The sequence below is a fragment of the Bufo gargarizans genome, chromosome 5 (assembly GCF_014858855.1).
Source record: "Bufo gargarizans isolate SCDJY-AF-19 chromosome 5, ASM1485885v1, whole genome shotgun sequence".
Classification (NCBI taxonomy): Eukaryota; Metazoa; Chordata; class Amphibia; order Anura; family Bufonidae; genus Bufo; species Bufo gargarizans.
Genome location: NC_058084.1, coordinates 18,826,828 through 18,844,867, shown reverse-complemented (window position 1 = coordinate 18,844,867; position 18,040 = coordinate 18,826,828).

Genomic DNA, 18,040 nt, shown 5'->3' with positions numbered 1-18,040 from the left:
TCCATGGGACGGGGTCCAAAAAAGCCCCGCAAGGGGTGGCCCCGACTGGAACTCTCTTCCTGTATAAGTGACCCTATTGAGGCCCTGACACAGGGAGAACACAAACCGTCCAGAGGAACGGAAAACACACAATAAGTGAAAGAGTAACCCCACCAACAAATATATCCACTAAAGAGGGGGATAGGGTGAGGGATATACTCATGTGTCCCGACGCGTTTCTTCACAGGATGCCCCAGGATTCATCAGGGGACATGGGGCAGTTACTGCAGTCAGAGTATGGCTGAGTCTGAGGATCACATCAAAAGTGCAAAAGAATAAAATAAGTACAGTAGCATAGCATAGATGAGCCCCCATGTCGTCAGCCCTCATGGGGCCATGGAGGCAAATCACTTACATTTTTGTTTGGCAGTGGTCGGCGTATGGCTCTGAGTCCACCATCAAGCTGTGACCCAGGGTGGTGGTGTCCGCAGTGGTGGGGTGACCGGCAACTACTGGGGCGACAGACGCCCCCTTATAAAGGCTGTAGGACCATGTGCAGTGTTCCATGAACCTCCGGCGCCCCTTCATGACGTCACGAGAGATGTGCCAGTCGTAAGGTCATGTGACCGGAGGAATCGCGATCGCGCATGCGCAGAAACGCTTCCATGCGTTTCATGGGGCCGAGATGGAACGCACAGCTGTATTTCCGCATCACGTGACCGCCGCGATGCGCCCATGTCACAGGCTGTTGTAACATCGCGGGGGTCACGTGATCGGAGCGCAGCAGAACCAAGCTGTCCCCGGTGATCAAGAGAAGCCCTGTCAGGCTACGTATCCAAGAGAGGTGGCATCACCTTGGGACATTTTAAAGGGACATGCACAACCTTCTCCTCCGGTCTGCATGATATGTTGGCTTGGTTGCCCCCCTCACAAGGGTATGCCAATGGGAGGGGCTAGACTCCAATAATTTAGGAGAATCAAATCAAGAGAGGATCAGGGGGGGAGCAGAAACCCGCTCTTCGGTCTAGTAAGGCCATACCCTCCCCGTCCCTCATAAGTGAGGGGAACATGAGAGTATATGTCCACTGTTCCCCTATTAGACCACAAATATACACAGGGGTTAAATGACCAGGAAAACTTATGCTAGGGATCAGACTGGAAGAAATGGTATTTAGAGAAAGCAACTGAAGTTTAATTGCTCATTTAAGCCATGAGGGGCGACCATATTCAAGGTCAAAGTCCACCAGCACTCCCTTTGTAAGAGGAGTCTATTCCAGTCTCCTCCCCGTGTGGGTTTAGCACCCGTTCGATGGCCATAAAACTGATGGCCGAGGTACGTCCATCATGGGATACCTGTACATGGCGTGCTATAGGGGTGTCTTTATTATTTCGGATATCCCCAAAATGCTCCCCCATGCGTTTGCGTAACTCCCTAAACGTTTTGCCTATATAGCGAAGTCCACATATGCATGTTGCCAGGTAGATCACACCTGCCGTGCGGCAATTCATAAAGCCCTTTACTTGGTAGACGGTATTATTTGGTTCCCCGATAAAGGTCTTTCCTTGTGAAAGGCTGCCGCAGAAACTACAATGTCCACACCTGTGGCATCCCGTCACGGGTGTGTTCAGCCACGTCCGTGGTTTTGCTGATGGGGCAAAGTGGCTGTGCACCAGTCTGTCCCGTAGATTGTTGCCTCTTCGAAAGGTCAGTGAGACACTAGGACTTAGCACATCAGAGAGGTCGGGGTCCATCAGGAGTGTCTCCCAGTGTCGTGCCAGAATTCACCTCACTTGAGAGGCCGCTGCATCAAATGTTCCTATCACCCGGACAGTACCTTGAGATTCCTTCACCCTATTAGTTGTGGGGTGGAGAAGTTCAGTCCACGTGCGTACCTTGGTTTTTTCATACACCAGTCTGAGGGTCCTATCAGGATACCCTCTCTCCTGGAATCTTGATCTCAGGTCCTTCGCATGGCGCTTAAAATCACTAGACTCAGAACAATTACGTTTCAATCTCAGGTACTGTCCGGTCGGAATTCCTCTCTTGAGGGGCACAGGGTGGCAGCTGTCCCTCCTAATTAGGGAGTTGGTGGAGGTGGGTTTACGATAGATGGACGTGCTAAGGCCGCCCTTCCCGTCCCTGCAGATAACCACGTCCAGAAACGGGAGGCGGTCTTTAACAATCACCGAGGTGAACCTCAGGTTGAAGCTGTTTGTATTCAATTCAGAGATAAACCTCTCAAAGTCGCTCTCTGGTCCGCTCCACAGCACGAAGATATTGTCGATGTAGCGTGACCAGAGAGTGACCATGTCGGCGAACCATGGTGACGGTTCGGCAAACACCACAGACTCCTCCCACCAGGAGAAAGTTAGCATACGATGGGGCACAAGAACTACCCATCGCGGTGCCCCTGAGCTGGTGGTATATGCGTCTGTCGAACAGGAAAAAGTTGCTCACCAGAATGAACCTTAGCAGTTCGAGAGTGAAGGTGTTATGCTGCCTGAATTGTTGACCCCTGGTCTTAAGGTAGTGACTGCTCGCTTCCAGACCTCGCTCATGTGGAATGGAGGAGTATAGGGCCTCCACATCCACAGAGGCCAAAAACCAGTGTGGCTCGATGCAGATGTCCTCCAACTTCCCCAGTAAATCCCCAGTGTCCCTAATGTGAGACGGCAACGATGATACAAACGGGCGTAGCACCTTGTCCACATATATGCCACAGTTTTGGGACAAACTTCCGACCCCTGAAACAATTGGACGTCCCCTGATAGGAGTGATCTCCTTATGCACTTTAGGCAGGCAATAGAAGGTAGCCGTGACCGGGTGGAGTGGGTACAGAAACTCGTATTCTTCACCACTGATGAGGGAGGCTTTTTTTTGCTTTTTCAAGGATGTGTCTCAGAGTCCCCTGTAGGTTAATGGTAGGGTTACTGGGGAGTATTTCATATCCCGTCCCGTCCTCCAGGACTGACAGACACATTCCTCTATAGGCCGGCATATCCATTACCACGATATTGCCCCCCTTATCTGAAGGCTTGATGATGATATCTTTATCGCTTTCAAGATCTGCGATTGCCATCCTCTCCTCCCTGCTGCAGTTGAATCTGGGTGGGATATGGTGTATGGTGGTCAGATCTGCGGTGACGTGTTGTAAAAACACATCCACACAGGATACGTCACCCATCGGGGGCATTCTAACGCTTTTATTTTTTAGGGACGTAAAGGGGCCTAGCCCTTCAGCATTAGGTGGTGATCGGTCGAGGTTAAAGAGGAGATGGACGTCCTTTAGAATATCAACAGGGACACCCAGTTCTCGGCTTTCCTTCCTATCCTTAAGTTTATGGAATTTATGCCACTTTAATCTTCGGGCAAAGAGGTGGAGGTCCCTCGTCCACCTAAAAATATCGAACTTGTTAGTTGGAACAAACGATAACCCACGTCCCAACAATTTGAGTTCTACTTGCGAGAGAACGCGGGAGGAGAGATTTATTACCCGTTTGTCTGAGGAAGGGAGGGAGTCACGTGTGGCATCTATGACTGGATGTTCCGGCTCCTCAGGGGGTAATAATGTGCCCCCTGGTCTAAAAAAGGGGAGCCTGATGTCGGTGCCGGGGGATTTTGGGGGGGGGGGGGGTTTGTGGATTCTGTCTTGGGCGATTGTTGCATCCCCTAGATCTATATGACCCACGTCCACACCCCTTGTTCTTGGGAAATCTTTCCCTCTCCACGTCAGATGCTTCCGTGTCCGTGGAGGAAAGATCTGTATTCTGAGTAACTGGTGGGTTAGTCAGAAATTGATATGCCCTATTATCACGAAAGTCCTGAGAGTCTCTATTAAATTGCTTGTGTTTGCGGTCCTTCAGTTGATATTGAAACCGCTCCACCGTATTCTGCAATTGTACCTCCTTGGTCGAGAAGTCTGGTTCAGACTGGAACTTCTTGGCTATCTCAATCTGTTCATTGAGACTGCTTTCTGCTCTACCCAGAACCAGCCTCTCTTCATCCAAAAGGAGCTTGCGGGGCTTTTTTGGACCCCGTCCCATGGACAAATTTTGTAGGGCGGACCAGGACAAGCAGGGAGGCAATAGGGCTAGCTGATCTGATTTGACACAGTTGTGCCCGGTTTGCCACCATTGGTCCAGCCCACCACCCACATCCTATTTGTTACTCAACTGGTCTTTCCATTGCACCAGTTTGTGTGTGTGTACATGTCTTACTTGTTGTTTGTCTGTAGGGGCCGTTTTTTATCTCCTATTATTTAATAAAAGTGACATTTTATCTAGTATACTGCCCCCCATAGTTTTTCCCCAGCACACTCAGCTATACTATATCTCTATATATGACAGCATGACAGCTGCCCCAGCAAACCCAGCTCTACTCATCTATACACATGACAGCTGCCCAAACACAGCCAGCTCTGCTACATCTATACACATGACAGCTGCCCCAGCACACTCAGCCATGCTATATCTCTATATATCTGTCTACTGTATAGCAATACTTAGAGATATATAGATGTAGCAGAGCTGGGTGTGCTGGGGCAGCTATCATATATAGAGATATAAGAGAGATAGGAGGCAGCGCCTCATGTGTGGTATTGTATACTAATAGGTGCAAGAGATAGATAAAAACTCTTACCAGAAAGTGTTGTGAAAAGTCACAACACCTATATGAAGCTTGTGCTGATTTTCCTGATCAGCATGCGAGGTGCCTGCGCTGCTGCCTAGGTTCCAGCCCCGTGCCTTGGAAGCTTTCGTCGGGGAGAAGTAAGTTGCAGAAGAAGAAAGAAGATGAACCTTTGGATGGCGCTGTCAGCAGGAGTCAGAAGCAGGTAGGTATTGATAACAATACTTTTATTTTCAGTCAACGCGTTTCAGGGGCGGAGGGCCCCCTTCATCAGGACAGTATACCTTTGTATACTTTTATTTTCAGTCAACGCGTTTCAGGGGCGGAGGGCCCCCTTCATCAGGACAGTATACAAAGGTATACTGTCCTGATGAAGGGGGCCCTCCGCCCCTGAAACGCGTTGACTGAAAATAAAAGTATTGTTATCAATACCTACCTGCTTCTGACTCCTGCTGACAGCGCCATCCAAAGGTTCATCTTCTTTCTTCTTCTGCATATATAGAGATATAGCAGAGCTGAGTGTGCTGGGACAGCTGTCATATAGAGATATAGCAGTGCTGGGTGTGTTTGGGCAGTTGTCATGTGTATAGATGTAGCAGAGCTGGGTTTGCTGGGGCAGCTGTCATATATAAAGATATAGCAGAGCTGAGTGTGCTGGGACAGCTGTCATATAGAGATATAGCAGTGCTGGGTGTGTTAGGGCAGCTGTCATGTGTATAGATGTACACTTAGCCAGCTATAACAGTAGAAGTCTCATTTTTTCAGTCAGCAGCAAGGCCGCTCTTATGGTCTTGTGGTTAGGTGCTTTGCCTCTGATACAGAAGGTCGTGGGTTCGAATCCCAGCAGAAACTTTTGTGAAATACAAGCACTGACTCCATATATGGATATACAGGGCGGGACACAGGAAGAGGCTGCATCGCATCGCTTACATGGAGGGAAGTAGAAGTGTTTTTTTATTTATTTTTAATACCCGACTGTTACTGCCATGGGGGGAGCCGGAGGCACTTGATACTGGCACATGGGGGAGGGGGGTTGGCACCTGATACTGGCACATGGGGGGGGGGCTGGCACCTGATACTGGCACATGGGGGGGAGAGAGGCACTTGATACTGCCACTTTGTTGGGGGGGGGAGATGGCACTATGATATACTGGGACATGGGGGGGGGGAAGAGAGAGACACTTGATACTGGTATGTGGGGGGGGGTTGGCACTTGATACTGGCACATGGGTGGGTTTGGCACTTAATGCACAGGTGCACCTAAATGTGGCCTGTAGATGGAAAACAGGCACATTTAAATTGGAGTTTATACACCTCCAAGAATTTCTATATATGCAAACTGAAAAGAATGGCGTGGTATTAGCAGGATGTGCTCAAACCCACATGCAGGCGTGCATATATATATAGGGGAGCAAATACTGCATTATGGGGGACACTGAGGGGCATCTACTGGGGCACTATACACTACGTGCAGAATTATTAGGCAAATGAGTATTTTGACCACATCATCCTCTTTATGCATGTTGTCTTACTCCAAGCTGTATAGGCTCGAAAGCCTACTACCAATAAAGCATATTAGGTGATGTGCATCTCTGTAATGAGAAGGGGTGTGGTCTAATGACATCAACACCCTATATCAGGTGTGCATAATTATTAGGCAACTTCCTTTCCTTTGGCAAAATGGGTCAAAAGAAGGACTTGACAGGCTCAGAAAAGTCAAAAATAGTGAGATATCTTGCAGAGGGATGCAGCACTCTTAAAATTGCAAAGCTTCTGAAGCGTGATCATCGAACAATCAAGCGTTTCATTCAAAATAGTCACAGGGTCGCAAGAAGCGTGTGGAAAAACCAAGGCGCAAAATAACTGCCCATGAACTGAGAAAAGTCAAGCGTGCAGCTGCCAAGATGCCACTTGCCACCAGTTTGGCCATATTTCAGAGCTGCAACATCACTGGAGTGCCCAAAAGCACAAGGTGTGCAATACTCAGAGACATGGCCAAGGTAAGAAAGGCTGAAAGACGACCACCACTGAACAAGACACACAAGCTGAAACGTCAAGACTGGGCCAAGAAATATCTCAAGACTGATTTTTCTAAGGTTTTATGGACTGATGAAATGAGAGTGAGTCTTGATGGGCCAGATGGCTGGATTGGTAAAGGGCAGAGAGCTCCAGTCCGACTCAGACGCCAGCAAGGTGGAGGTGGAGTACTGGTTTGGGCTGGTATCATCAAAGATGAGCTTGTGGGGCCTTTTTGGGTTGAGGATGGAGTCAAGCTCAACTCCCAGTCCTACTGCCAGTTTCTGGAAGACACCTTCTTCAAGCAGTGGTACAGGAAGAAGTCTGCAAGGTAAGAAAAACATGATTTTCATGCAGGACAATGCTCCATCACACGCTTCCAAGTACTCCACAACGTGGCTGGCAAGAAAGGGTATAAAAGAAGAAAATCTAATGACATGGCCTCCTTGTTCACCTGATCTGAACCCCATTGAGAACCTGTGGTCCATCATCAAATGTGAGATTTACAAGGAGGGAAAACAGTACACCTCTCTGAACAGTGTCTGGGAGGCTGTGGTTGCTGCTGCACGCAATGTTGATGGTGAACAGATCAAAACACTGACAGAATCCATGGATGGCAGGCTTTTGAGTGTCCTTGCAAAGAAAGGTGGCTATATTGGTCACTGATTTGTTTTTGTTTTGTTTTTGAATGTCAGAAATGTATATTTGTGAATGTTGAGATGTTATATTGGTTTCACTGGTAAAAATAAATAATTGAAATGGGTATATATTTGTTTTTTTGTTAAGTTGCCTAATAATTATGCACAGTAATAGTCACCTGCACACACAGATATCCCCCTAAAATAGCTAAAACTAAAAACAAACTAAAAACTACTTCCAAAAATATTCAGCTTTGATATTAATGAGTTTTTTGGGTTCATTGAGAACATGGTTGTTGTTCAATAATAAAATTAATCCTCAAAAATACAACTTGCCTAATAATTCTGCACTCCCTGTATATGGGGCATTTTATACTGGCACATTATTGGGGGGCATTATGGGGGACACTAGGCCGGCAGCCTATCAGAGGCCGGACACTGAGGGGCATCTACTGGGGCACTATATATGGGGCATTTTATACTGGTACATTATGGGGGGCACTAGGAGGGAGGGGGGAGAGGAGCACTATGGGGGCATTTACTGGGGGCACTATATAGGGGTATTTTATACTGGCACATTATGGGGGCACTATGGGGACATTAGCTCAACTGGGGGCATTACAAGGGGGTATTTTTTGCATTGTCACATTATAAGGAGAATTATTCCTACTGGGGGGCATTATGGCAGGCTTTATTACTCCCTCATGGTATGACCCCCTAGTAGCAGCACCAGCCTCTCCCTGCTCTGCTATCCCTCTGCCCCTTCTCCAAATCCTTATTATGAAATCTTTCTCATTAGGATAAAACACAACATCAGCTCCGCCGAGCCCCCGGCCAAAGTGTGGAAGTGGCGTCCGAGACCCCAAGGGCCAAGCCAAGTAATTGTAAGTTTTCATGTGAAATATGTTTGTTATACACATATAGCCTACACTGTGCCCGACAATATACAGTATACCGCTACACTGTGCCACACAATATACAGTATACCTCTACACTGTGCCTCACAATATACAGTATACTCTACACTGTGCCACACAATATACAGTATACCTCTACACTGTGCCACACAATATACAGTATACCTCTACACTGTGCCACACAATATACAGTATACCGCTACACTGTGCCACACAATATACAGTATACCGCTACACTGTGCCACACAATATACAGTATACCTCTACACTGTGCCACACAATATACAGTATACCTCTACACTGTGCCACACAATATACCTCTACACTGTGCCCCACAATATACAGTATACCACTACACTGTGCCACACAATATACAGTATACCTCTACACTGTGCCACACAATATACAGTATACCGCTACACTGTGCCACACAATATACAGTATACCTCTACACTGTGCCACACAATATACAGTATACCTCTACACTGTGCCACACAATATACAGTATACCTCTACACTGTGCCCCACAATATACAGTATACCGCTACACTGTGCCACACAATATACAGTATACCTCTACACTGTGCCCCACAATATACAGTATACCTCTACACCGTGCCCCACAATATACAGTATACCTCTACACTGTGCCCCACAATATACAGTATACCTCTACACTGTGCCACACAATATACATTATACCTCTACACTGTGCCACACTATATACAGTATACCTCTACACTGTGCTACACAATATACAGTATACCTCTACACTGTGCTACACAATATACAGTATACCTCTACACTGTGCCACACAATATACATTATACCTCTACACTGTGCCACACAATATACAGTATACCTCTACACTGTGCCACACAATATACATTATACCTCTACACTGTGCCACACAATATACAGTATACCTCTACACTGTGCCACACAATATACCTCTACACTGTGCCCCACAATATACAGTATACCACTACACTGTGCCCCACAATATACAGTATACCGCTACACTGTGCCCACAATATACAGTATACCTCTACACTGTGCCACACAATATACAGTATACCTCTACACTGTGCCACACAATATACAGTATACCTCTACACTGTGCCACACAATATACAGTATACCACTACACTGTGCCACACAATATACAGTATACCTCTATACTGTGCCACACAATATACAGTATACCTCTACACTGTGCCACACAATATACCTCTACACTGTGCCCCACAATATACAGTATACCACTACACTGTGCCCCACAATATACAGTATACCGCTACACTGTGCCCCACAATATACAGTATACCTCTACACTGTGCCACACAATATACAGTATACCTCTACACTGTGCCACACAATATACAGTATACCTCTACACTGTGCCACACAATATACAGTATACCACTACACTGTGCCACACAATATACAGTATACCTCTATACTGTGCCACACAATATACAGTATACCGCTACACTGTGCCACACAATATACAGTATACCTCTACACTGTGCCACACAATATACAGTATACAAAAATGTAGAAATCAGCGGCTCACCCTAATACTGAATGGACAGGGTGCACACCTCTCGGTCCACCCAGACCGCACAAGAAAAGGATAATATAATAAAAGAATGAGGGGCACTCCGTATAAGGGAACAGGAGACAGTGGTTCACAATTTAAATTTATTATACTACCACATACATTCACTGCACATAAAAACAATAAAATCCAATAAATGATATAACAAATTAGATGAGGATCCTTATCATTCATAAAATGTCCAGAAAGTCCATAGGACAACACTCATCCGGTATTCAATCGCCACAGATGGTGTGGGCAAATTGCCGTATTGAAAAATCTTTTTCAAGTATATCACTTGGGGATGTAAAACTTCCACAAAGTCCCATAAATAACATCCGATTTCGGACAAATCAGGTCAGGCATAAAACACAAGAGTTCTCTTTTATAATAAGACAGCCAGAATATCTTACCCTCCGTATGTCCGCACCACTTGTATGGGGACTCGAGGTAATGGCTGGATGATGTTAACGCGGCGTCCCACGTGGTCCGAGTCTGACGTGACGTTTCACGTGACTCACCAAATTAGATCGTAGTAGCGTGTGCCTGTAGCGTCACCGGCTCTGTGTTTAAGCTTGCTGTATAGATGGCCCCAACCGAAGCTATCGCTCAACGGTTCACTTATAGTGTTGAGGGGAGAGAGAAGGCTCACTGTCTTGACTTGCCCTAACGCGTTTCGAGGTATACACCTCTTCCTCAGTGGTGAAGACAGTGAGCTCTGAGCAGCCTTTTGTATCCTCCCAGAAAGCCAGCTCAGGTGGAGCTGCTTTGATTGTAACATCCAAAAAACATGGTATCGGAACCTGACAGATTCTATATTGGATCCTGCTACTTTCATAATATAAACATCAAATATCGCAACATCTTATCATCCGTATCAAAACAGAAGATGGCAAAATGGTATCATCACCTAATCTATTCAATATTTGACATGTGCAGTATCAAAAGAAAAATCGCAGCTATATAAGGGATATTTCCATGGACTAACTCATCATATGAACATAAACATATTTCATTCAATGAAATGAAATAACACCAACAGAAACATAAAATTCTGGCCTAATAGCATTGTTAATGACACTATCATATCATTTTCAAATAAAACGCACCGAAAACGCATATGCGTTTTCAGTGCGTTTTTGATGCGTTTTTTATAAAAATCTATTAAAACTTAAAATAATGATAAAATACCTTCAAATACAATAAAATAGACTTCTTACAACATATATGAAGCATCATACAGTTAGTTTTTTCAAAGATGGAGACCTGGGGAGACTCCCCTCAAAGAGACATAATATCTATACCAGAAGAAGGGGTAGAGATATATATTCATATATTTGTGTGTAGATAGGGGAGGGGAGCTGGGCAGGGAGGCAGGAACAGGGCGCTGTACAAGCAGAACCCTGAATCTACATCTCCACCCAACTCCACCCCCAATGCTCAAAGGAATCCAAATAGTTCCCATTCCGCATTCAAACCCCTGGGAATAAGGGATTCAAACTCAAAAATACGGCGTGATTCTTGTCTGGACATGGCAGCCACATGATTGCCACCTCTCCACGGTTTTTTCACTTGTTCTAATGCGATGAATATCAAGGATGAGGGGTCACAATTATGAACATCTTTGAAGTGTTTTGAGAGGGAATGTAACAAATAACCCTTTTTGATATTTGCCAGATGTTCTGCCACTCTCTTTTTTAAGGTCCTCTTAGTTCTTCCTATATACTGTTTTTGACAGCTACATTGAAGAAGGTAGATAATATCAGTCGAGTCACAGGTCAGACATTCCTTGATGTCTAACCTGAAGGAATTTTGAGTCGACATGACACTTGTGGTTTTCCTAGCAAAATTGGTGACCTTGCAGTTCCCACACCGTCCACATCTATGGAAACCACCCCTTGTCAACCAATTTTGTCCTTCAATGGGACCTTTATTCATCTTTTTCAATGTAGGTGCTATCTTGGATGCTAATGTGACCGCTTTAGTATATGTGATCCTCGGGTCTCTAGTAAGAGATGAACCTATGATCTTATCGTCCAGAAGAAAATGCCAGTATTTTCTAATTATTTTTTCTACCTGCCGATATTGGGAATTATAAGGCAGGATCATTCTTAAAATCTCATCTGTAGGGGTCCTAACTTTTGGGACAAAAAAATTTTGTCTGTGCATATTCCTGACCTTTTCTAAAGCTTTATTAACTGTTTGATTGGGATATTCCCTCTTTAGGAATTGTTGACTCAAAATGGTGGCTTCTTCCTCAAATTGTTCCTGGTCGGTCCAATTTCGCTTTAGTCGTCTAAATTGGCTAACTGGTATGTTAAGTAGCCATCTTGGCAAGTGGCAGCTGGAAAAGCGAATATAGCTGTTCCTAGCTACCTCTTTCACGAAAGTGCAACATTTAATCATCTTTCCTTTTATCGCCACCTTAATATCCAGAAACTCGATCTCTTCATGGCTAATTGATGCATTGCTGAAACAATTTCAGAAGGCGAATACCCTCAAAGATGACCAATTTATGTTCATTTTGGAGGGAGTAAGATATATTCTTTCACACGATTTTTTCGCTTTTGAGCAGGACTTTTTTCTTCAGCTTACAGGTACCGCCATGGGCACCAGATTCGCCCCCAGCTATGCCAATCTCTTCCTAGCCCAGTGGGAGAGTGAGACCATCAGGCATAGACTGGGGGGGAGTCTGGTCCTATGGCGTAGGTACATTGATGACGTGCTATTTATTTGGGAAGGCACGAGGGAAACCCTTGATAAATTTTTGATAGAGATCAATGAAAATGATAGGAATTTAGTGTTCACTCCAAAGATTAGCCATGAAGAGATCGAGTTTCTGGATATTAAGGTGGCGATAAAAGGAAAGATGATTAAATGTTGCACTTTCGTGAAAGAGGTAGCTAGGAACAGCTATATTCGCTTTTCCAGCTGCCACTTGCCAAGATGGCTACTTAACATACCAGTTAGCCAATTTAGACGACTAAAGCGAAATTGGACCGACCAGGAACAATTTGAGGAAGAAGCCACCATTTTGAGTCAACAATTCCTAAAGAGGGAATATCCCAATCAAACAGTTAATAAAGCTTTAGAAAAGGTCAGGAATATGCACAGACAAAATTTTTTTGTCCCAAAAGTTAGGACCCCTACAGATGAGATTTTAAGAATGATCCTGCCTTATAATTCCCAATATCGGCAGGTAGAAAAAATAATTAGAAAATACTGGCATTTTCTTCTGGACGATAAGATCATAGGTTCATCTCTTACTAGAGACCCGAGGATCACATATACTAAAGCGGTCACATTAGCATCCAAGATAGCACCTACATTGAAAAAGATGAATAAAGGTCCCATTGAAGGACAAAATTGGTTGACAAGGGGTGGTTTCCATAGATGTGGACGGTGTGGGAACTGCAAGGTCACCAATTTTGCTAGGAAAACCACAAGTGTCATGTCGACTCAAAATTCCTTCAGGTTAGACATCAAGGAATGTCTGACCTGTGACTCGACTGATATTATCTACCTTCTTCAATGTAGCTGTCAAAAACAGTATATAGGAAGAACTAAGAGGACCTTAAAAAAGAGAGTGGCAGAACATCTGGCAAATATCAAAAAGGGTTATTTGTTACATTCCCTCTCAAAACACTTCAAAGATGTTCATAATTGTGACCCCTCATCCTTGATATTCATCGCATTAGAACAAGTGAAAAAACCGTGGAGAGGTGGCAATCATGTGGCTGCCATGTCCAGACAAGAATCACGCCGTATTTTTGAGTTTGAATCCTTTATTCCCAGGGGTTTGAATGCGGAATGGGAACTATTTGGATTCCTTTGAGCATTGGGGGTGGAGTTGGGTGGAGATGTAGATTCAGGGTTCTGCTTGTACAGCGCCCTGTTCCTGCCTCCCTGCCCAGCTCCCCTCCCCTATCTACACACAAATATATGAATATATATCTCTACCCCTTCTTCTGGTATAGATATTATGTCTCTTTGAGGGGAGTCTCCCCAGGTCTCCATCTTTGAAAAAACTAACTGTATGATGCTTCATATATGTTGTAAGAAGTCTATTTTATTGTATTTGAAGGTATTTTATCATTATTTTAAGTTTTAATAGATTTTTATAAAAAACGCATCAAAAACGCACTGAAAACGCATATGCGTTTTCGGTGCGTTTTATTTGAAAATGATATGATAGTGTCATTAACAATGCTATTAGGCCAGAATTTTATGTTTCTGTTGGTGTTATTTCATTTCATTGAATGAAATATGTTTATGTTCATATGATGAGTTAGTCCATGGAAATATCCCTTATATAGCTGCGATTTTTCTTTTGATACTGCACATGTCAAATATTGAATAGATTAGGTGATGATACCATTTGGCCATCTTCTGTTTTGATACGGATGATAAGATGTTGCGATATTTGATGTTTATATTATGAAAGTAGCAGGATCCAATATAGAATCTGTCAGGTTCCGATACCATGTTTTTTGGATGTTACAATCAAAGCAGCTCCACCTGAGCTGGCTTTCTGGGAGGATACAAAAGGCTGCTCAGAGCTCACTGTCTTCACCACTGAGGAAGAGGTGTATACCTCGAAACGCGTTAGGGCAAGTCAAGACAGTGAGCCTTCTCTCTCCCCTCAACACTATAAGTGAACCGTTGAGCGATAGCTTCGGTTGGGGCCATCTATACAGCAAGCTTAAACACAGAGCCGGTGACGCTACAGGCACACGCTACTACGATCTAATTTGGTGAGTCACGTGAAACGTCACGTCAGACTCGGACCACGTGGGACGCCGCGTTAACATCATCCAGCCATTACCTCGAGTCCCCATACAAGTGGTGCGGACATACGGAGGGTAAGATATTCTGGCTGTCTTATTATAAAAGAGAACTCTTGTGTTTTATGCCTGACCTGATTTGTCCGAAATCGGATGTTATTTATGGGACTTTGTGGAAGTTTTACATCCCCAAGTGATATACTTGAAAAAGATTTTTCAATACGGCAATTTGCCCACACCATCTGTGGCGATTGAATACCGGATGAGTGTTGTCCTATGGACTTTCTGGACATTTTATGAATGATAAGGATCCTCATCTAATTTGTTATATCATTTATTGGATTTTATTGTTTTTATGTGCAGTGAATGTATGTGGTAGTATAATAAATTTAAATTGTGAACCACTGTCTCCTGTTCCCTTATACGGAGTGCCCCTCATTCTTTTATTATAATATACAGTATACCGCTACACTGTGCCACACAATATACAGTATACCTCTACACTGTGCCACACAATATACAGTATACCGCTACACTGTGCCACACAATATACAGTATACCTCTACACTGTGCCACACAATATACAGTATACCTCTACACTGTGCCACACAATATACAGTATACCGCTACAACTGTGCCACACAATATACAGTATACCTCTACACTGTGCCACACAATATACAGTATACCTCTACACTGTGCCACACAATATACAGTATACCTCTACACTGTGCCCCACAATATACAGTATACCTCTACACTGTGCCCCACAATGTACAGTATACCTCTACACTGTGCCCCACAATATACAGTATACCTCTATACTGTGCCACACAATATACAGTATACCTCTACACTGTGCCACACAATATACAGTATACCTCTACACTGTGCCACACAATATACAGTATACCTCTACACTGTGCCACACAATATACAGTATACCTCTACACTGTGCCCCACATATACAGTATACCACTACACTGTGCCACACAATATACAGTATACCTCTACACTGTGCCACACAATATACAGTATACCGCTACACTGTGCCCCACAATATACAGTATACCGCTACACTGTGCCCCCACAATATACAGTATACCGCTACACTGTGCCACACAATATACAGTATACCTCTACACTGTGCCACACAATATACAGTATACCGCTACACTGTGCCACACAATGTACAGTATACGCTACACTGTGCCACACAATATACAGTATACCGCTACACTGTGCCCCACAATATACAGTATACCTCTACACTGTGCCCCACAATATACAGTACACCTCTACACTGTGCCACACAATATACAGTATACCTCTACACTGTGCCCCACATATACAGTATACCTCTACACTGTGCACACAATATACAGTATACCGCTACACTGTGCCCACAATATACAGTATACCTCTACATGTGCCACACAATTGTGCCACCACAATATACAGTATACCGCTACACTGTGCCACACAATATACAGTATACCGCTACAACTGTGCCACACAATATACAGTATACCTCTACACTGTGCCACACAATATAGCAGTATACCTCTACACTGTGCCCACAATATACAGTATACCTCTACACTGTGCCACACAATATACAGTATACCTCTACACTGTGCCACACAATATACAGTATACCTCTACACTGTGCCACACAATATCAGTATACCCTCACACTGTGCCCCACAATCTACAGTATACCTCTACACTGTGCCACACAATATACAGTATACCTCTACACTGTGCCCCACAATGATACAGGATACCGCGACACTGTGCCACACAATAACAGTATACCTCTACACTGTGCACACAATATACAGTATACCTCTACACTGTGCCACACATATACAGTATACCGCTACACTGTGCCACACAATGTACAGTATACCGCTACACTGTGCCACACAATATACAGTATTACCGCTACACTGTGCCCCACAATATAAGTTACCGCTACACTGTGCCCCACAATATACAGTACACCTCTACACTGTGCCACACAATATACAGTATACCGCTACACTGTGCCCCACAATATACAGTATACCGCTCACTGTGCCACACAATATACAGTATACCTCTACACTGTGCCCCACAATATACAGTATACCTCTACACTGTGCCACACAATATACAGTATACCTCTACACTGTGCCCCACAATATACAGTATACCTCTACACTGTGCCACACAATATACAGTATACCGCTACACTGTGCCACACAATATACAGTATACCGCTACACTGTGCCACACAATATACAGTATACCTCTACACTGTGCCCACAATATACAGTATACCTCTACACTGTGCCACACAATATACAGTATACCTCTACACTGTGCCACACATATACAGTATACCTCTACACTGTGCCCACACAATATACAGTATACCTCTACACTGTGCCCCACAATATACAGTATACCTCTACACTGTGCCACACAATATACAGTATACCTCTACACTGTGCCCCACAATACAGTATACCTCTACACTGTGCACACAATATACAGTATACCTCTACACTGTGCCACACAATATACAGTATACCTCTACACTGTGCCACACAATATACAGTATACCTCTACACTGTGCCACACAATATACAGTATACCTCTACACTGTGCCACACAATATACAGTATACCTCTACACTGTGCCCCACAATATACAGTATACCGTCTACACTGTGCCACACAATATACAGTATACCTCTACACTGTGCCACACAATATACAGTATACTCTACACTGTGCCACACAATACAGTATACCTCTTACACTGTGCCACACAATATACAGATACCTCTACACTGTGCCACACAATATACAGTATACCTCTACCACTGTGCACACAATATACAGTATACCTCTACACTGTGCCACACAATATACAGTATACCTCTACACTGTGCCCACAATATACAGTATACCTCTACACTGTGCCCCACAATATACAGTATACCTCTACACTGTGCCCCACAATATAACAGTATACCTCTACACTGTCCCCACAATATACAGTATACCTCTACACTGTGCCCCACAATATACAGTATACCTCTACACTGTGCCCCACAATATACAGTATACCTCTACACTGTGCCACACAATATACAGTATACCTCTACACTGTGCCACACAAATATACAGTATACCTCTACACTGTGCCACACAATATACAGTATACCTCTACACTGTGCCCACAATATACAGTATACCTCTACACTGTGCCACAACAATATACAGTATACCTCTACACTGTGCCACACAATATACAGTATACCTCTACACTGTGCCACACAATACAGTATACCTTACACTGGCCACACAATATACAGTATACCTCTACACTGTGCCACACAATATACAGTATACCTCTACACTGTGCCACACAATATACAGTATACCGCTACACTGTGCCCCACAATATACAGTATACCGCTACACTGT